This window comes from Prinia subflava, chromosome 1, assembly GCF_021018805.1.
Source record: "Prinia subflava isolate CZ2003 ecotype Zambia chromosome 1, Cam_Psub_1.2, whole genome shotgun sequence".
NCBI classification, from domain to species: domain Eukaryota; kingdom Metazoa; phylum Chordata; class Aves; order Passeriformes; family Cisticolidae; genus Prinia; species Prinia subflava.
Window position 1 is genome coordinate 26315300 of NC_086247.1, and position 22680 is coordinate 26337979.

The following is a 22680-nucleotide window of genomic DNA, read 5'->3' on the forward strand; positions in this document are numbered from 1 at the left end:
TCTGCGCACAAGGTGTGGGTCCAGACCATACTGCAGAAACATGCGAGGCAGTGGGTCATGCTGAGCCCACGCCAAGCCCGAAAACTCGGAGGCGAAGAAAAAGACGAAGACGTCAGGGGGACGAAACAGTTTCCCAAGCTCTAGAACAAGAGCAAAATTCTCTGGCTGGTGTACAGCCATCATCTCAAGTGTAGGAAGTGTTGATGTTGCCACATAGCTATGGTCAGTTTTCCTTGGACCTTGCAGTGGGTTTCTACGTCCACATCCTATGTTGCATGCATTCTTTGAGAGAAAGTCAATTGCTCAATTTGTGTTTTCTAAGTTCTCTATCCTCAGGTTCTGGGATCTTTGCCATGGAGGTGGCCGCTGAAAGTCTGCTGAGCTGCCTCAGGTGCATTGGACTGATCCTGTTTGATCCTGAAACCCTGTGCCACCCTAGTGCCACCCATCACAGAAGCCTTTTCGAGATCTGATTAACATGGACATGGACTGGCATCCTCTCTTTTCCTATATGGCCTCCATAGAGACTTTGGATCCTGTGGAGCTGCTGGACAAGGACAGACTGAAGCAGTGTGATGCTGAGAGCCAGCGGACTGTTAATCATGGACTTAGAGGAATTGTTTGCTATGGCTCAGTTTTATGTATGGTAGCCATTGTGACCTCTGTGGGGAAAGGGCACGTTGTTTGGGGGTTGTGCTTTTGGGACAGAACTTTTGGGGTTCAGAATTTTCAACTGAGTGGTAAAATTTTTCTTGGAATGCTCCTGCCTTTTGCACCGTATATTCCCTTGTATCTTATAAAAATTTAAAAATATGAGGGTGTTGGTTGAATTATGTTAGACTATGCTCGAGATATTTTGAGCAGGTTATTGCAAGGGGTTCAGGGTGAAACCCTGGGTAGCAAAGGCAGAATCAGACCAACATGTAGCCCTCACACAGTCACCTAAATGAAGGTCGGTGAACTTTATACAGGTTTTTTTTTCTTTCTTTTTTCCTGTCATAGAATTGTTCATTTTTCTTTTTTTGTTTTCTTTTTAATATACTTAAAAGGGTGAGATGTTGCCATGAATTTTCCTGGTTTGCTAAGCGTTCATATTAAAGGAGAAACGTGCAGTTTCTCACGCTGGTGAATTGTAAACACAGGACCATGTTTTGTAAATATTGGCAATGTTATGAATACTTTCTCCAAGACAAGGGGAGGTTGAATGACAGCCTCCTGGACCAATGTGACAGGAGAGGTGGCGATACCCTTCTCCAATCCATGGTCACCTTGCCACAGATATATAATGGAAAAATAAACTAAGGGCAGGGTCTTCTGCCCTGCTGCTCTGTTGCACCCAGATCTGTGTCCCCAGTCTGTGTTCCTGGTTGGGCCTCCACGGTGATATAGGAGAAAATCACATCAAAAGCATATGACAGAGAGAGAAGAGTCCCTTATAAAAGGAAATCTGCCATCACATGGCTAAGACTGACTCAAACAAGGGTCAATACCATTCTAACTGCTAGCTATAGCTGCACCTAGCTACTCATGTTACTTCATGAGTCTCCATCTACCCTATAAAAATTTTAATTTTTCATGAATGATGTCAAATGAGGAAGATAATGTTAGAATTTCCTATGTTTGCTATCAGATAAAATGACTTAACATTCATAGCTGTAAAGTTATGCAGTTATTTCTCAAGTCCTTCCTATACAAAACAATAACCTTTTACCCAAAGGAATATTTTTGTTTAGGTTCCAGTTCCTTGGCCAACTTGCAATCTGTAAGATTTCAGAAAATGCCCATTCCCAGTAAATTAATATAGTGTAGAATAAATGTCAATTATGTAAACTTAAACACTTCCTAAAAGCAAGTTGAGTTGATCACTGCTAGAGAGGGGATTACTTATTTATCTCTTTTTCTGCTGTTGTAAAACTTCAAAGGTATAAAATGCAATTCAAATCTCAGCATGTAGCTATCTCTTCATTAGAACTGAGAGTGAAAAGCTCAGTGATGACAAATTCATTTGATACCTCCTTTAAATGGATTCCTAGAAAGGACCCAGGACGAAAGTCAAAATGGAATTTTAGTTTTCAATAGTCATCTTTTAAAGACTCCCTAATTACAAAAAAATGATTTTAAATCTTCCTGGTTCCACACAGGAAGGGGTTAATTTTTGCAGTGGCTCCTTTTCCAAAAGGAGCGTGGCTGGGACCTGGTGGTAATTCTGCATCCCCTCACGTCCTGCAGAGTGGGGCGGGGGAGGAAGAGATTCCTTCTGGCAGGTAGGGTGGAGCAATCAGCAGGCCTAAGGTCCTGTACTGCATGGTGGGCAACCACTGTGAATCCTTTGCCTTTCTTCTACGCTTTCTTATTAATATTATTGCTGTTACTGTTCATTTTCTTGTCTCTATCTTAGCTGTTTCCAGTAAATTTTTCTTATCTCAACCCCTGATCTTTATCTTCTGTGCCTCCAGTTCTCCTCTCCAGCCTGCTGCAAGGGGAAGGGGAGGGGGATAGGAAAGTGAGTAAGTAAACTCTGTGGTTTGGAGTCTTTCAGGGGGAACACTAAACTGAGGACTACCATTCCTAAACCATGACAAGTGGAAAGCGCTTTGATTTTCAAAAGAGGCTAGGGAGCCAGACATATTTGGGGGAAAATATGAACATATTTACAATTTTGAAGCTTGGTTGTTCTATACCTTATGATGCTAGAAGAAAAAAGAGTGATATTAGGTTCCAAGGAAAAAATCATACATAAACAACTAGTCATTTCTAAATACCTTGGCCTGATAATTTAAAATCATAGTCTGATCAGTAGGCTTGGCCTTCTTTATCTCTTCTTTTGCTGTTTCATACAGGTGCTTATCTCACACTGCAGCAAACACATTGTGCTTTTAGTAGATGAATAAATGAGAAAAATTACATCAATATAAAAGACAAAGTTGGTGGAGATTGGCTTAGATGAGGATTCAGAGGGCAAACATCCAAGAACAGCAAAGGGGTACAATCCTAATTGTGTGATCAGATGCTATGGAAGAACTGACCTAATGTTTCCTTGTTGCCAAGGCAGAGAAGCTGTCACCACTCCCATTCCTGCTCTCTCTTTTGTGATTTTGGTTACGTGTTCTTGATCTGGTCTTCACCTGACAATATAATAAGCCAGAGCATTTGAGTCAGCTGTCATAAGATTATTTGGTTTAGTTTTGGTTTTTCTGAGTGCATTGATCCAGGCAGGTCAGATAGTGTCTGAATGCAGCCCAAAGAAAAGATGTACATCACTCAGCTGGAAGGGGGGCTGTGGGAATACTGATGGAAGGAGGGATGGCTGGATGGGAGGGAAGGGAGTGGGAGAGACTCTTTAGATATCAGTGAGGCTGTAGGAAGGCACAACAATGTGGTGACACAATAGCCATCCTTCTACACAAAAACTAAGTAAATGAAATGCTGGCATCTCAACTTTGTATTTAGTCTGCTACACTACTTGAAAACAGATGTTGAATAAGTATGTATACAGCAGCCTATAGAGGCTTCTAAAAAATGAAGAGAAGACTGAACAAGATAAAATAACCATATATCAAAAGTGTTAAGGGAAAGGATTCTTGTGGTTATAATATCTTTGTTAAATTTCCAAAATAAATATTTGTCTAAAAAGAAGAAAAAGAAATTTACAGAAAATGTCAAAAGTTTTTCTTCAGATTTACAGTGGGGCCTGAGACAAAGCCTTTAGGGCCTGATTCTTGAGTGAACTTATCAACAATATGTAAAAGCATATAAAATAAATGAAATAAATTAAAATAAATAAAAAGTAAATGCAATCTACATTTCACAGAATGGATCAATCAAGAAAAACCTACTCTTTATCAATTTTCTCTACATATTTGTTACGTTCTCCAGCAGGGACTGATCATGGATTTTGCCTAATGTGACCTAGTATTACCTTTTGTACGAAGATGTATATGTTGAACCATCTTCCAGCAGATGTACTATACTTCTGATTTATATGAGAAACACTAAATTAGGCTGGACCAGGTATCAAGGCTTGAAGAGCTTTTCAGAGTTTACTCGGAATCTCATTACTCAGTAACTTTCTACTGAAAACTGTTTAAGATATCCCTCCATCTTCTTATCTTTACAGATTGACAATTAACAGTAAAACAAAGGCCTCTGCAAAATTAAGGTTATATCTAGATATTTAAGTTTAGGAATCAAGCATGTTCTCTTAGGAAAAACGTGAAAATGGCTTAGAAGGTTTGCTTTGGTTTGGTTTTCTGTGGTTTTTTGTTTTGGCTTTTTGGATTTGGTGTTTTCTTCATAGTTTCTGACAGTTTTTTGACTAAGACAACAGATTGGAACTTATAATAATTTCGATTCTTAATTAAATCACTATTCTGTTATATCTGTTTTCCTGCCTTCCCACAACCTGGCAATGTTTATACTAATGATACAACTGGGCTATAGCTGCTACACTTGCCTTCTCTGCCCTTGGTATTGCTGGCAAAACAGTTCTTCTAGTTTTGCAAAATTCCCTTGCAATCTCCTGTTTTTTAAAAATTCAGTGCATCAGTAGGTCAGATTCAGCCAGTTCCTCTGGGACGTTTTGGTTCATATTATTCAGACAATCATATCTATAGTATAAGATTTTATAGGATATCTATAGTAGAAGATTTTTTCCTGCTCCCTGGCAATTGTAGTAGCCTAAAAAAGCATTTCATTTTCCTAATCTGATACACATATAACATTCTGGGTTTTCCTAATTAGAGAACATTCACATTTCTTGAACATTAATTCCTTTTTTTTCACTGTTGATGTCCTACCATCTGTGGCTGGTTGTGAGCCTTTATCATCAAGAGAATTTTTTTGTCCCCTAGTATTCTTTATTGCCTTTACTCTATAGTTCTGTGCTTTTCCCTAAGTGCACATATGTACTATGTTCAAAGGTATACACTATTTACAAGAGCACCTGCAGAAGTTATCCGACACCGAACCATCAAGCTCATAGTTTGTGAATATTGTTATTACAGTAACTGTTAAGAAAGGTATTGCTTTCACACTGTAGGTTCATATTTTTTAGCTTTACTTGTCGTACCTAGAGAGGTTTCATAAACTACCAGAATCATCTAGAAATATTTTATATTCAATCCTTAGTTGGAATACGAGCACCAGAATGTATGTCTGAAAGTGTCTTGTCAATAACACTAGAAAGATCTCTTCACAACTGTTTAACTGGCTTTGAATTCAGAACCTAATTGCAAGTTCAGACCTCATTTCCAAATAATCTTTTCTGAACATAAATAGTTAAAATAGTTTAATTTCAGAGATATGAAGCTTATTTGTTACTATTGTGTTTAAGTTTGTTCACTTATATGCAAAGGTTGTTAATCAACATTTCAAATCTTAAGTAAAATGGGAAGGGATCTAACCACAGAATGCAGATCATCTTTGCTCCCATAAATCAATTTCTTACTTTTCTGCTTGAGACTGACTCTGTCTTATTATCTTCTGTCACCACTCAAATACTATTGAGTTTTAAATGGCACAACTCCAAGATTTGAGCACTCCTCACTTAATTCCTCACAGGACAGCCTTCTCGTCATTATAATTCTAAAGAGATCATTAAAGACCTACAACAAATGGGAAGGGAACCCACTTGGTTTCAGGGCTAAGTGAAGACCATTACAACTGAGGGATGGGAGCTGAGGGGTTTGACTGGGCAGTGTACTCCTGGGTCTGAGCAGGGGAAAGCCAGTGACTGGTAACAGGGCAAGGGGCTGAACAAGGGCCAGCAGGTAACTGTGCATCCCATCAGGGTGACAAGGTGAGCTGGTTTGAAAGCAAAACCAGTGAGAGACTCCAAGTCAGAAATACAATTTAATAGGAGACAAAATAAAATAAAATAAAATAAAATAAAATAAAATAAAATAAAATAAAATAAAATAAAATAAAATAAAATAAAATAAAATAAAATAAAATAAAATAAAAGCAATAGCACAAAAGACCACTGACAGAGTCAGAATACAGCCTGACACCCTGTTAGATAGGGTGGTGGTAGCAGTCCAGATGAAGCAGTCTTGTTGAAGCAGTGATCCTGTAGAAAGGTCTGGTAGCTCTTGTCCTCTGGGAATCCAGTGGGTAAGGCCTCCTGTGCTGTCCCAAATCCCAGATTATATCCAGGTGGGAATGCTTGGCTCCTCCCCCTGGTTGGAGCATCTCACAATGGAATGATACCATTCTGTGAGTCCTGCAGTGGGTCCTTGATTGCCCATTAAACAGAGACAGCTCCAGAGGGAGTTACCTGTGAGTCATGGGTGCGGCCTTGATGGCCCATTAACAGAAGATAGTCCAGAGAGAGGGGCAAGGGAAACACTGCCCCACCTGGTTCCAACAGCTCCTGAAGATGGTGATAGAATACATACTTTGGGCACATCTCACATTGTAACCTGGGACTAAACAGGGCTAAAGGCAGGGCTGAGGACAAGGTACAAAATACAGGAGGGGTTTTTCCAGGGGATGTTTCTGATGTCCATCTCGGGGGCAGGGCTGCAGATAAATAATCCTGCAGGCTCAACTCAGACAGATATTGAGGACAATGGCCTTAGATTCCTGGGGCTGAGGGTTTGGGTGGGGGTTCCAGAGGAGGCTGGTCAAGATTGCTGGGGGGTATCAGTGCTAAAAAAGGAGAAGAGGAAAAATTTGTACACAGGTGTACTACAGGGAACTTTTTACAGATGATGATGTTGATGAAAACAGTAACAAATGGCCAATGTAAAAAGTTATTTTTGATATAGTCATCAATCTTGTTGGAAGGAGCTGAAGCTTTCTACTGAAACGTGATGTTTCCTGTCCACTGACCCTAGCAAAAATTGTAAGCACCTTTCAGCACTATGATGTATGAAAAAAATGATGACAATTCTTGGGATTTGTATAAAACTCATGGTTGCAGTAGGTAAAAATACAGATCTATTTAGGAGCCTATTTTCTTTGTCTGGTCTTTCCTGAAAGGAAAGAACTGATATCTAACATCTCAGCTGCCTCCAAAAGACTAATTCTAATTATTCAGTTGTTTGATTTAATTTACATATGAAAACAGACATTTCTATTACCTGCTATTTTACAACTGTCTCTTTCATTATTTCAGTCTGAAATAATCAAATTATGCCAGCACTATTCATGCATTGCCAGACCATGTTTCTCCCAAAATTGCTTGTTTCAGTCCACAGTTGATAAGGAGGTTCAAAGTCACCACTGAATTTCCTCCCATCATCAGAACACATATTTACCTATCAAAGCTTTCCCTGCTAACACTGTGGTGTTAGCAGGGGAATTCAGATTTAGAACACAGATTCTAAATGGGTTGTGGACTTTACACATTTAAACCAAAAGACTAATGAATCTCCTGCCCCCCAAACTGTTATTACTTTGCAGCCTTAGGACAAGGAGGGAGAATATGCAGTCTGTCGCTCAGACACATCTGCAGGGGGAACCCTGCATTATCTTGTGAGCCCAGCAAGGTCTGGGAACTGGAACTGTGGGAAATGGTAGGGGATTGATGGGAAGATCACGTGGAAGAGGAGGCTGATAGGCATTACTGTTTGTGTGTGTGTCATTTTGCATAACCTTTTAAAATTTTGCAAATTTTGGAATGTAAGTGATAGTTTACATTATAACTATATTTTAAAATTGAAATAAGATTTATGTAAATGGGAAATTTTCACAAAGAGTTTTTTCTTAATTTAGAACCTAGATCCTGAAAAATTACTTATTTCTGTATTATTGTCATTTGCCAAAAGTCTTGTAGGCCTTATAACGTTTTATCTTTTCAGTTAGATATTTTTGTCAAAGATATAAAACTTCTCAAATGGCTACCTCCACTTTATTATTTGACAGTCAGACCTACAATACCACTATTTTAAGTGAGTACAGATCATATAGGTTCTTTAATATTTTTTTAAATAAATGCAGCAGGTGTTAACAAGAGAGATTTCCAGAGAGAACTCTAATATGGCTCCAAGCAAGCTAGAATCTAGGGTTTCTGGTAAGGTCTGTCTTCCAGTTTAATATCCTGGATATACAATATAATCAGATCACTGGCAAGATTAACATGGGAAAAGATAAATTTCTCAATTCAACTGTCACAGAGTGTGATTGTGTTCCATATAACACTTACTAAGTTCAGGATAGCTGAGAAAACCAATGTTTGTATTTCAACTGTATGAGAAAGTTGGTTTTGGACATGGTAGGTAAGTGCATGATATCCCTCATTTTTAAACTAGATTAAGCACCAAGCAAGACAGCATTTACTGTCTGAGTGAAATCGCAAGTTCTAGAAAACTTTTGAAGCATTTTGGCTTCAGTATGTTCAGGGGCCTTGGCATATATAAAGATATGCAACATAAATTTGATTTATATGGGCTTTTTGGTAAGTAATCCCAAACTTTTTAAAAAAAGCTTGTAGCCTTCTCCACAAATACATTTGTATTCCTTAAAGGAAAAGTCTCCTGAGAATCTTATCCCTTTCTTTCTATGGACATGCAGAAGGAACAGTTTTTTTGTGAAAACTGATTGTTTTCAGAGTATAAATATTAGAGCCTGGAAAAAGCAGTAGGATTTTGCCACATGAATTTATGAGATAATTCAAAGTCACAAACTTATAGTATAGCTTTTGTTGCTTCAATAAAATGTAAATCAGTTCTAAATAAATAAATATAACAGGCTGCTATATGAAAAATGCCTATAGTTAATTTATAACTTTTATTTGTCCTGATTTTTAAATTTTTTTTTATCACTTTGTTGTGTTTGTTTTAGATTTCCTCTGTTGGGTGCTTTTTTTTTTTTTTTTTTAATTCCTTTGGGGCTCAGTGTTTTTGTGTGCCTGAGAGAATATTTCTTGACTTCAGATGCATAAGTAGTTGTATATGGATATACATGTGTTGGTATCAAGAAAACTGCACCCTTGTCCCTGCCATTTAAGTTGAAAAAGCCAAACGGGGTATTTCATTTAAAGATGTAGAAGCATGTAGGCAACAATATGTTTTCTTAATTTCTTAATTTTTTGCTATTTTTGTTGTTGAATTTCTTCAGAAGATTTAATAAAAGGACATTATTTTTACAAAATATTAATTCATCAATGTAGACCTGCATGAAAATTAACAATCAGAGATAAGTTAACCACAGGATATGGTTAAAATTTATCTCTCAGCCACAAATAATCATACCTCTGATCTTTCTAATATCTTTATCTCACTATTTCTTCAGAAATGAAAAAATACCTTAGTAAGTTCAGAATAACCAAAACAAAGAACATTTATTTTCCATTTGTTTCATCTTTGCAAAGTCCCTAGCCCTTTAAAAGAAATCTCATGAAATCCCAAAGGAAATAATTTTTTTAAAAAAATCTTTCTTTTAAGGCCATCTGTTATATTTTCTTTCCTATTCAAGTCCTGATACTGGGCCATATTTAACTTAACACTGCTTGAAGTTCCTTTTAAAATTTCTTTTCAAAGTTTGACTCATGACTGTAAAATAACTATATTTTGCAACTGTGTTCTGATTAGATGTATCCTGCCACACTTAACAATAGTTTTGGATGGAAGAGGAATAGAATTTTCTTTAATTGAATGCTGAGGATTATAAGGAATGGAATAGAAACTCTGCAGGCTGGTTTATGATGGTTTTATTCATTTTGAACACTGCTTGACTTTAATAGTAATAACTGAAGCACAGGGCTGGAATGTAATGGGACTCCTCATGTGCTGGAAAAGGGCCAGAAGAGAAAGGATTTGGTAGAATATAACTCCAAGGTACTGTCCATAGTGTCTTTACAGCTGCTCATTTCAAACAAAATGTTTGGTTCATACATTTCCACCCAAGTCTGTTGTGAACATTACTTATATTTCTGTCTAGCAACTAGAAAGTCTGCCTGTGGTGAAATTGAGAAACATATTTAAGAAAGGTAGTTTTTTTGCAGACATGAGAATATTAAAACCTTGGCAAAGTAAATGCTCAACTGAAATATCCTTGTTACCTTTTCTTTCAAATCAGGCATTCAAATGATGTCTTCTATCCCAATTCAAATTGATCATAGATAATGTAAAGGCTAAAAGTGAATCACTTTAATGTCTAGATATCCTAAAAATAAACATACAACTGTTCCATGTCCATGTACACTTTTTAAGCATGCAAAGCCTTTTTTATTTTTATCAAGGACAATTTTACATTTCTTTCATCTGTCAAAGAATATCTATATTCAACATGCCATGTAGTGATTATTTTTCAGTCTGTATCCCAGTTAAGACACTAACATACGGGTAAGTAGCTCCTTGAAATGCCTAGAAATACTTACATTAAATAATTAGATTAAACTTGTTGTCGCTGAATTAATTAAAATTTAAAAGGGCAAACTGAAATATAGACTGCAATATTAGTAAGATAGTGAAAAAAATTGGCCACAGTGTGATGGCAGCATTAAGTACTCCTTTTTTTTTAAAATGCTTTTTAACCATTAGTGGAATACATTAAAAAGAGGGAAAGATTTATGCATTTAAATGATTTAGAGGAAGATAAAACTGTTGCTCTCATTTCCCTGTCTCCAGGTAACATTAAAGTATTTGGACCGGCCAACAGTACAAAATATAGGGATCAAAGCTGGAGAGAGTCAAATAGAAACAAGATATAATGAGTATACACTTATGTAAGTTCTAAAATAAAGAGAATACACTTAAAAATAGTATTTTATAGGAGACACAATAGAGAATAAGCCAAAACATTACTAGCACAAAGTATGTATCTCATCGAAAAGCAAAATATAGGGGCATGCCAAGATGACAAAAAAGACATTTTACTTTCAGCAGAGGAGCCAAAAGTTGAAGTAAATTTCACAAGACCTTAAGGTGACTATGAAAATACTTCATAAACACCTTAAATGGAATATATAAACCACAGATCAGAAGGGCTATCCAAAAACGCCCCCTCATCCCACTTCCAACTTGCTTAAAAGCTCTAGCTGCTTATGTTTCCTAGCAAAAATTATTTTAAAAGCCTACAGCTGTATTTCTGTACTGTATTTTCTGTACACACCCAGGATTGGCACCCCGTCTCTGTCTTCCACCTGTGGTTGCTTGTGTTACAGAAGCTTGGCAGTTCTGTGCCTCCCTTCACTAAGCACCCTCCTGAGGCTCTGTACCAAACCTTATGCTGCGTCCACCTCAAAGCAGAGAGGTCTTGTAAGACCAGCCCAATTCAGTGGGTGCTGACCTAGAAAATGGAAAACTTTTTCCTGCTGTAAGAAAGAAGAAAGTGCTTTGAATAATAACCTTTACAGTCAAGGAGAATACCTGTAAGCACCAGGCTGAGAGCTTTTTGAAGTGCTGAAAAATAAGTGTCATCCTTTCCTGCTTCTGAAGGAGAGAGACCTGTGCACCCTGTAGGGTGCAGAATGCTTGAAGAGAAACTGGTGAATGAAGTTTCTCTCCTTAGTTAATGATAAGCCTAAAGCTTGCATCGTCTGTCTTGGATATTGAAGTCTCAAAGCCCTTGCAATCCCCAACAGCAGCTCACTGGAGTTCAAACTTTGACTAAGCCTTTAGGTCCCTAAAGTCAATGGCAGACTTATTGTTTAACCTTTTGTATTAACCTAATTTTAAATACATAACCAGATTCAAAAATGCTTTTTCTGGAGAAATAGGTACTAATCTCTATTTATAGCTCTCCTGCACTCCAGGTTTAGGCTTACAACCTTTGAAATTCTTAAGACATGAAACTTTTAGACTTACTGAGGTCTACAGTCAATATGAAAGGGATGATATTGACATAAAGGCAGTCCCCATGACTACCCAGGAAGTGGAAGACCTAGTGCTAAGAACCATATGCCTTACATAAGTACCTTGCAGCAGATTTGAATTTACGTTTTCGTAGTCCAGGAAATTATATGTGCCACCAGCAAACAAAGATGATGTTCTGTTGAGATGGAAATTCAAGAGTCTATTGGGGACAGAAAAGCATGGAAAAGTGAATTGGAAAGGAAGAAAACCATTTCTTTGTCTCCTATATGTGTTATGCTGAAGCTTCACTTGACTGGTGTTCAATCTCAGTAACTCCCACGTTCCTGCTGCATCGGGCTTCATTTACAGGACTGAAGCAATTTCCCATTTCCTTATTTCACTTGGTTCCAAAGTTATGTTACCAAGTTAGGTTAAGACTACTGAGAAGTAGAAGGGCATGTCAAGTTTTCAACTAGGAGTCACTAGATTTTGGTCCTACCTGCCTTAACCGTCTGTCGGTAGCTGCCTGATGTTCCTACTTAAATACGATCTGAAGAGCAGGACTGGAGGGCTTTCACCACTTAATCAAATGTCGTGACACCTAACGTACACAGACAAGTTCAGACAGACCTAGTATTGTTCTGCTCAGACTCTGAGCTGGTCAGAACTAGAAGCTGCTTAGCCATGCTGGTCTGGTGCTGTGCCAAAGCTAACAAGCTGTGAGCTTACCAGGTCAGGCATAGTGCCACAGAAAATCCTCTGTGTAGCCTATGGGTCAGAATAGCTTCTTGTAGCCAACCTCAGAGCTGACACAGAGAAACTCAAGTCTGCTTCTTCGTGTGTGTGGAGATAGGTTCAGGCAGAGAGCTCCTTGCTGAGCCCTTCCTTTTTTGTCTGAACACAAGAATTTTTCTGCTACAGGGCAGGCAGTGGCCCAACTCCAAAGCAGAGATGGTGGATGTTTCTTTCCAAGATACTACAGGGGCAAGTTACAGTGCAATATCCTTTAATTACCAGGGGCCCTTCCCTCAGGGGTGTGTCCCAATGATGCCTCTTGTGTAGGGGAGAAATATGTTTAGTCAGGAGTCACAGCTGCCTGTGTCAGCCTTTTAAAGCCATTTATGAAAACGTGTATTGTAGAGTTATATCACATCTTTGGGTTTGAATATATTACATTCTTCTTCTGGATTTTGACTTCATGGTGCTTTTTCAAAACAATTTATAAACTAATCTAAACCACTTCTTATTTAGACTGGTGCTCCATGCTTCTCATTTTGTTCTTTCTGCATTGACAACTGAAGTGAGACAGCTGATGCAGCGTAAACAGCAGATGGGTTTTTACAAAAGTAATTTTGCATGATGATAGCACCCTGAAATGGTTTCCCAATTTCATCTATGCTCCAGAGTCAGGGAAGACCAGAAAAGAAAGATTAGGTGACTGTATTCTGGGGGCAAGGTTGTATCACAACCACACCTTAGGTTGGTCTTAAGAATTTGGGAACACTGTAAATGTTATGCTTCCGTATGAAATTCTAGACACCTAAATTTAATGGCTAAATTATGAAATCAGTTTCTTCAGACTAAGATATAAACAACACAGAAAAACAGACTCTTTCACATTGTTATCCAGAACAGCACGCTTGGAATCATCTTTTGGCAAACACCAACTCTTCATGAGGTCTAGGAAATTAGGACTCCTGATGTAACTACATAGGTGAAGAGTCTAAAATTGAAGGCAGTGAGCATTTGAATGGGCACACTAAACAACAACTATCAGTGATTAAAAGTGGGTTATACATAAGACCTCTTCCATGCAAAAGACATGAATGACAGATGGCTAAAAAGGAAGAGGCCTACTGTTGTTCCAATAAACCAGAATTCCCATGCTGTACATTCATCTTTCTTAATTTCTTCCAAAATCATTGGGTGCAATTTAGAAAAAAAATCTGAAAAGAAAATTCTCCCCCTGGTGAGAAGGAAATCTGAATAGTGAGTCATGTTACTGAGCATACCTATCAACCAGTTAAATTATGTGATAATGACTATGCAGTCACTGAAAAGCATTTATGCACCTGCATTTTGAATTTGACACTGATGGGCAAAGCAAAGGGGAATATGTCTGTATGTATGAGATTGCTTTATGGCCAATCTTCACTATTTTCTTGATTGACTGATTGGATGACTCACTACTGAGATTTGCCTCTTACCACTAAAAAGATTCCCTGCCATAAGACTGTCAGTGGGAAGGAGATTATTTTTTAGCAAAAGCAGTCATTTGCAGCAATCAGGAAAAGAAAAGCAGCCATAGTAAACACAGACAGGAGATATGACCTTAAATATCCTGTTAATACTCACAATGTCCTGAAACAGAATATCTGCAGCATGATGGAGTGGGCAGATCCAGGTTTTCCAGATTTTCAATGGCAGCTGAGATACCTCTCTGTCTTTATTTTATGTGATTTTTTTTGTTCATCCCAGGTTTAGCTGGAAAAATAAATGCTGCTCACAAAAGCCTCTCCATGGGCAAATAATTGAAAATAGATTATCTAGCCACAAATAAAACGTTTTACTAGAGCCTTTCTTTAATATGAGAAGTTTGCATAACCCTGTAACCACTATGACTGCTATGGTTACCTCTGTGGAACAGTAAATACAAGGCAGGGACTTGTCTCTGACTCAGAACAGTTCATGTCCCCAGAATTAAACTCTGCAACTGCCCAAACCAGAAAGGCTTTTTTCAAATGGCCTGTTAGGAGTGGGTTGTAGCCCTTACTAAGCTCCAAACTACATGGATACTGCCTGTGCAAGCACTCACTCACATGACTCAAAACTATGCCAGGGACTATCCTAACAGTCTAAAAGTTGCATGTCAAAGCATTACCTCTTTTTTACAATCAGAGTAGCCACAGCCTGTAAAATAAGGAATATGCTTGAGAGAACAAGTTAAAATATGCCCTAACTGACATAATATAATATTCACATATTCCATCTTTTTGGCTGTAGTTCAGTTTTTATTTTATGTTTAGGTGAGGGAGGAAATCTGCTGGCAAACAGAAGTGGGGCAGACTCATGTGCATATCTTGTAAACTATAAGAGTTAGGATTTACACTGATATATTTATCAGCTTAACTTCCATCTCACTCACTTTGAGAGTATAAGAGGATGGGGATAAATTTGCAGTTGAAAGTGGGTTCCCACCTGCATGAAATACAAGTAGAAATAATGCTTAGATTATTCAGCTTGAGAAAACTAGTCACACATAGGGGTACTGATTTCTTTCACTAGCTGTGTTGGAAATCAAGAAGGAAAATATCTTCTTTAGCTTTTGGCAGCAGGTTTCATTCTAGCAGAGGCTAGTTTTCATGTGAAGAGAACTTTTAATGTGTAAAGATCAGTAAGGATTTGAATCTATCCACCTGAAGGATAATATTGCTCTGTGAACAACTTTCATCATTTATAAGAAGTTGCTGGGATGCCACATGTGTTTGTGACTAGGGAATTTTCTAAGCAAAACTTCTGTAAATGCTTATGGAATCTCCTCTGAATTGTAGGATGCCAAACATCAATGCCAGACATCTCTCTCTTCAAAAGGAGAATGCAGATTTGCATAGCACTGAGATTCACAGACACCCAGGGCATTCTCCTTCAGTTGGTAGCAAGCAGCCTTTCTGACAGGGTGACACAAGCAAACTGCCAAACAAGACTCTTAAAACCTATATGTTTATGCTCCTGCAAGCCACACATTCTTAAAGGTTTTATGTAGCTATACAACTTGCTAGACCCTTGCTACACCAGTTTAAAAATCAGTTTAAAAATTTGCTGGTTCTTGCAGACAGCTGTTGCCTTTGCTTCTCCCCATTTTGTGCTTCCTGTTCTTATCTTTTCAACACCTTTTGTTGCTTTCAGCTCTCCTTTAATCTTCTTGGTTTAATTGCTTTAGTCTTGTTTTAATCCATTTGACAATGGATTTTTCTGTTTGCCTTGGCTTTTCTTATAGAAGTATTTTAACACATGCCTTTCCTTTCTCCTTGTTCTTTTCTTTGGTCTTCTGGTACAAAGTTTCTCTTTCTCTCCTTTTTTTTTTTTTATTTTGCCTGATCTTTTTCCCCAGATGGACTCCTAGATAAATAGATTATAAGTAAGATTCTTGTCCCATATTCATCTGCTAGTATGAGATAGTTATCTGAACTAGAAAAGGCTATCTAAGGACTTCTGAAAACTGTCACAATGGAATTAAAAGGCAGGTTTTGGTATTTTGGTGCTTTAGTTTTAACTATTTCTAGTAACAAGGTCATTAGCTCAGTTGGGTAGAGCATGGAGCTAATGATGCCAAGGGCACAGATTTGATCCCTGAAGAGGCCATTTACTTAAGATCTGGACCTGATGAGCTTTATGGGTCCCATCCATCTTAGAATGTTCTGTGGTTCTGAGTGAGTTATCACACAGGAAGGGTTGATGACATTTTGCCCTGAACTCTTCCTTTTCTTCCTGCAATGCTCATCAAAATTTCTCTAATTTTGCAAGGCTATGGCAGAATAGGACCCACAGAAAAATTTCCACAGACATGTTTGTGGAAGAATGCAAGTACGATTTTGGTATCCGATTGATTAAATTAATTAAATTATTGCATTATGATTTATTTGCACACATAAAGTTTTAAAGTCTGTATGGTGTGGATACTTAACCTGTAGTACCGAAGACAATATTTTGACAGTATTTATTTTCAGGGAACATTTAATCTATTTTAAACACTCTCACGAGAAGAAAGTTTCAAGAAATGATGACAAGATGGATACACGTGATTTGCAAAGACTTGTGGTGGAGTATCAAATTACAGAGAAGGATTAAAAAGAACCTTGCAGGAAAGGTTTAGTTCAACCAATATATTTCTTTGTGAAAATGATTCAGTACTGTTCTGCACTGTAACTTAATAATACCTTCAAGATTTGAATAGATTAAGATTCCCTTGTACAGATGGAGACTAAGCATAGAGCCTCTGGGTCTCAGAATTAGAAGATTTTGCTGCTATTGTTTCAGCAAAGTCATAGTACAGGATGTATATATCCCTGCAAATCTCACAGTCCTGCATGTAGCAAATTACAGGTAAACATAAATTTGTTACTGAAAGCCACATCCCTACAGTAAGTAGGCACCAACTATTCTTTCATCAGAGTTCATTACCTCTGCATCAGTTTTCCACTGTGACTTAAAATGTGGACAGAACGACTTTGTACCAACTCCAAGTGCAGGCGAGGAGAGCCTGTATTTCCTCTGAGTGTGTGTAGCACAGGCTTGCACCTGCCCTTAACAGACACACTGCAGACCTCTCTTCAGGGTTCAGGGTGCTAAAAGTGAATGGAGATTCCCTAAAACTATATGGGGACTGCAAAAGGAAACATCAAGGGCTGAGACACACCTGCATTACAAATGAAAGCAAAGGACACCTAGGTGAATTATTTATTTTTCAAGGAAAGTGGAGACAGATGACACCATTCACTCTTTATCATAAATCCTACTTGTATACGGAGAGAAGGTTTTGGACCATCTTTCAGGCATCTGATTTCCCACACTGAGCTGAGAAAGCTCAAAAACCCCAAAAAAGATTCTGTCCTATTAGTTTGCCATACCTATTTAAGGATGCAAAATTTGGTTCTAAAACAATAAAGTTCCACTAACATGATAGTCCCAGGATTACCTAAACAAGATTTCTTAAAACTAGGGAAAATGTGGAATATTTTGAATCAAGTGATGGCAATGGCAAGTAAACTCCTAAGTGTTCTGAGACAGGCCTGGACTGAAATATAAAAAATACTGTAGAAATTTTTATGGATAAAAACACACCAAGGGGACAATGGCAATGATAATATAATAAAAATAGCAGCAAACCTGCACTCAGAAAAAAGAAACTTCTTGAAGTTAGAAGGACTGAACTAAACAAAAGTTAAAACTATGAATTTGGAAAAAAAAAAGAGGAGTAGAATGTTTTCACTAATGGACATAGGACAAGATGCAACTTAGGAAAAAATGACCCAATTTCAGATTCAACACTGTTATTTCCAAAGTGATTTGCTCAGCTTTTACATAAAAATGTGTAGAAGTAAAGAATGAAAATCAAAACCAAATCTTGCAGCTATGCTAATTTAGGATACTTAAGAGCTATACTGCTATTGATGCAGGGAAAGTTTTTCTGGGGCTAGAGGGGCAGACAAAGAGGTGAAAAAAACCCCAAAAAGTGAGAGTTTGATCTATTCTGCTTTGGCATTTGGCAAGCTAAAGAGACAAGTCCATGCACTCAAGTCCTTCTGCTTTTTTTTTTCTACGCTCATAATTTCACCATCCTGACAAGTCCTACGTAAACAGCCTGTTTTAACCCACTTAGGGACAAAAGACTCTTTCCTGTTGTCCTAAACTCTATAATTTTCATCAGGATTTCTATGATGCATTCTACCTTGAATGTTAGAAGGACTAGGACTGACCCCTGCAGCACTTCTCATATAATATTGGGCTCAGGTAAGGCAGCAGCACTGGGAAATCTCAGAGCTCAGGTATCTTCAGATGGCCCAGGCTGTCAGTGGGTGACCATTACCAGGGTGAGTGATATCTGTCTAGAACACACCTGGCACAAGAAATGTATTATATAGGACTAATTGCCAGTTTTAAAAACAATCTTATTTTTACATTTCATCTTCATCAGGCCTGTGATTTGGGTATTGAAATTCATAGAAAAACAGCTGCTGCAATAAAATCACGTGTCGAACAGCACATACCAAACACAAATGCCTATGATGTTACACCTGTTTAACTCTCATTCCTTCCCATCTTACTTCCTCTCTTTCTTTTCTTTGGGAAAACAAGGCCTGGTTTCAATCCAGTTAATGAAATGGAAGCTTTGATGTGTTTGATGTGTCCAAGGCTTAGTTGCCATGGTAAAAGGTATCCCACTTGGTTCAGGCTTTTTATTAACCTTAGCTGGCAAAGAGTATTTCACTTAATAATCTGTTTTCTTTCTGAAGAACTAGTTCATTAAAACATGGAGAGGTTTTTATTAATAAATGGAAACACTGAATTGTGTTTGCCTGCTGATGTAAAACATTGAAGTAGGACTTCAGTTGACACAAATGAAAATCAAACTAGATTCTTCCTGTCTTAAAAGCTTTTGCAGGACTTTGCTTTTTCCTGAACCGTTTGGTATTCTTGCTGGATACAATTGTTTCCAGTGCAGGAGAATTTCAGGAGTTACTTTCTGTTGACATATATTATAAGGAGAAATTTGGAAACGGTTTTGTCTTGGACTTTTTGTAAGCCAACTAAATTTGAGGGAAGTTAATAGTAAAAGAAACCTTTTTGACATGATTATTAAAATAGCTACTTAGAAGAATTTTATTGTTGCATAATGGTCTGCATGCAAAGGGAATACCATAGTTGCTTTGCTGTATGATGCTGTAAGAGGAAATCATTGAAAGATAGTAAATAAAGAAGAGGGGTTCAGTTATGAGCACAAGATTCTTGATGTTATGTAGTTTCTAATGTGTTTTCTAAAATTGAAAATTAGTTTTCCTTTTTAAAGTTGAAAAATCGTATTATGTGCTTTTTTCAACCATATAAACATCAGCACCTATAAATTAGAAATTACTTTGTTGATAATTTTGCAAAAGTAACACTTTTAAAATTTAGAAATGTTACTTACTCCTTCAGCAGATTTTAACATTTGATGGAATCTATATCTGAAAAATAATTTTTTGACTGCTGAAATTAATGGTGAAAACCAGTACTCTAATATATGCTCTTGAGTGTGTGGGATGTTAACATCTTCTCTCAGCCATCTTTCAGGTATTAGGGCAACTGGTAAAACTCGTGTAATCAAATTAGCCATGCTAACAAAATTAGTAAGTGATGGACAAGCCTGTGGTGTGAAGAGCTTTTAAGATCATATGGTTGCAGGACTGAAAATTTTTGGTCCTGGTAGAAAATTTTCCAATCTCTGTGGACAGAACTTGGAGGCCTTCATGCACAGTTACTCCCATTTCCAGATCTGTTGTTATTTTTTTCAAAATGCTGGGGCATTTTTTCCTAAGGAAGCTCTTTCTTTTCAGAGCTATTTCTTTGGGAAGACTTCTGAGATACCACTTTTGCTACAGAAAACTCAGCAGTGTCCAGATTGACATGAAAATTGGGCTATTAAAGACCATTTATCTAAGTCAATGGCATGTGGACAATGCCTTTTTCTCAAGAAACATCTACAGCTGTGGAAGAATATGACTGCTGATTTTGTAAAAAGAAAGTATTGACAAATTTATCAGGAAAATCTGCTTGTGAGAAGATCCATGCCTGATCAGTTCTGCTTCACTGCTTTAGCAGTTATTGAGCTTCTGCTAAATGCTGTGTGAGTCTAGAAATGAATCCTGGCAACTTGGCTGGTACTGCTTGTAAAAAGGATTGCAATCAAACTCTGAATTTTGCATAAAAAACAAATCATCACACTGCTTGAAGCTTGGAGCTTTCTTTACTGCCCTGTTGAATAATTTATTATAAATCCTGAAAGGGCAAGTTTGACTCAACAAAGTATATTATCCGAAGTACATTTGGAAAAGGTTTCTTTTACTTTTATCCCAAAAAAGCAAATGCATTTTTGTTGTTCTGATGTTTTTGTTTCCTTTGCCCTTTTTAGCCATTCTTAGATCATAAGTGCATAGCATTTTGCTTTGGTTAAGGAGGTTGCTAATAAAAATATTGATATTTTGTTGAAGTGTATTGAATTTGCTCCTGAGGCAAACAAGGTTGTTTGATAATTAGAGCTGTAGGGTTTAAAGGTACAGTTGGCTTCCCAGGGTTTTGGAATTTGTTTTGGTTTGTTTTCTACTTATAGAACATTATACTGCAGCCTGGAAAAGAAAATAATGTTACAAACTCCTTTCAAAGTAATACAAGTGTATTAAACAGATAAATGTATTATCCTTTATTTATGGAATAATTATATTATTCCACAATGATAGGATATTTTTATATCCTATATTTAGGTGACAGTGAATCTGCTTCTGCTGATTTGCCTATCTACACCACAGTGAGTCCCTGTAAAGAAGTGATCCTGATATTGGAATCTGGTCAGTCACAGGAAACCAACTTTTCTTTGAAGGGAAGTTGTGTTTTGTCTATGCCACTGGAGAATGATGGTTTAAATAAGGCTTATCATAATCACCAATTCACAACCATTCAAAACACAAGAAAGACTAAAATAAACCCTGCACACATATAGTATAAACCACAACATTCCAACACAGCATTATCATTGCAGGGGTTATAGGAGATGTGTGAGAAACTCAGGTTCATGAGGTCAGATATGAGAAAACTTTTATACTTTTATCAAGGAGTACAAATGTGAGAGGTAAGGCATAGAGTGTCTCCAGCATGTAGGAAATGGAGGATTGCTCCTTCCCAGCTGCAGGTTTATGCTGCAAGGAAGCCATGTCCACCCTTCCGCACAAGGATTTTTTTCAGTGTCTTGGAAGACAATACATTGAAATAGTAATACTGGGTAAATATTTTGATCAAGAATGTTTCAAAGAGTATTATGGTTTATTACTCTCAGCCTTGTCATATAGCTGATGTTTAGCATATTCCAAAACCAATTTCCAACAGAAGATGAGATCGGTGCCAGATAGAGCTATAGTTTTTGCCCAGTTTGTGTTGACAAGGACATACAGCAGTTCTGTTTACCTAGTGATGCTCTTTCCTGGTCTTGAAAAACATTGAGACCCAGACACAGTTAAGGGAGAAAGGGTTTTTACCTCTGTGTTTTAATAAGGACCCTTATTGGTGCACCACTTTGCCGAGGTGGGATGCGCCACAATGCGGACACGTGATTGATCACGTTTACAATTTATTCACCTTACAAATTAGCATATCCAACAAGGACGCCCCAGTAGGAGGCCTCGATGAATGGTATGATATTCTCCTATCCATGGAATTCCCCCCTGCATGGGCCAAATCTCTAGCTTACAGGATGTGTTCTAGAGAGGACCTTGGTTTCCCAGGATAGTGTAGGGTTTTCCAGCCTCCTGTTATGAGGCCTTTAGGATGTTTGGTCTCCTGGCCTAACAGAATACTAGGACTATGCTAAGTTATCAGACTTAAGGAATTACAGGTATGCATGCTAAGAGTACTGAGGATACATAAAAGTTTATATAAAAGAGATATAAAAGAAAAGGCAAAAAATCATCCTGGCGTCACTAGAACAATCAGGAAAACAACAAATTTATCTTAAAATATCCTTATGTACTTTCCCAGTCGGACTAGATTTACAAGACCTTTTTCTGAGGTACAGTTATTTTTTCCAGTTGTGTCAGCTTTCATGTTTTGTTTTGGCAAGTCAGTATTTTGTTTCTGACAAATTCTCATCCTACACCAGTCAGAGCAGTGATATACTGGGCACGCAGGATACACAGCTGCTGACTGTCTTTAGATGCAGCATAGGCTGCAATTTTAATGTCTTGAAACCCAGTCTAATTGCTGGTTTCTCTAGTGCCATTCCATCTTGCTGCCCCTGCCTGTGCATTCCAGTCTCTCCCCTGCCTGCCAGACCCTGTGTTCAGCACAGTAAGTCAGCACAAAACAGACCCAACAGTAAAGGCAAGGCTTTTCTGATGATTCAGCACTCTGTGTCAGCTCAGCTGGAGCTGGCCCAAGGCCTGATGGAAGGAGAGTGAAACTCTGGCAGGCAGCACAGAGATCAGTTTAGGCTGCCACAGGGCAAACCCTTTTGTGTCTCTCTCAGCTATTTCTCCACAGTATCTGTACCTATCTCCCAAAATATTCCTTTCCATTTAACACCCATTTAACACTGACAGTTGGCTAGTGTGTCATTCAGCTTTTGCAGCACCTGCCTCACTCACACACTGAAGGCACACCTGAAGGTTATTACTAATACTAGCACTGTAACACTTTT

The 22680-nt window shown here is 37.8% G+C and overlaps 1 long non-coding RNA gene across 1 annotated transcript in view; it reads right to left on the reverse strand.

Moving 5' to 3' along the window:
* Nucleotides 1-14734, reverse strand: part of LOC134547528 (uncharacterized) — a 40803-nt gene extending 26069 nt beyond the window's left edge. The window contains exons 1-2 of the long non-coding RNA XR_010079511.1: nt 14094-14734; nt 11861-11958 (exon numbers count right to left, since the gene is read on the reverse strand). This is a non-coding gene — a long non-coding RNA (uncharacterized LOC134547528). The remainder of the gene's footprint in view (nt 1-11860; nt 11959-14093) is intronic.
* Between the last annotated feature and the right edge of the window lie 7946 nt (nt 14735-22680).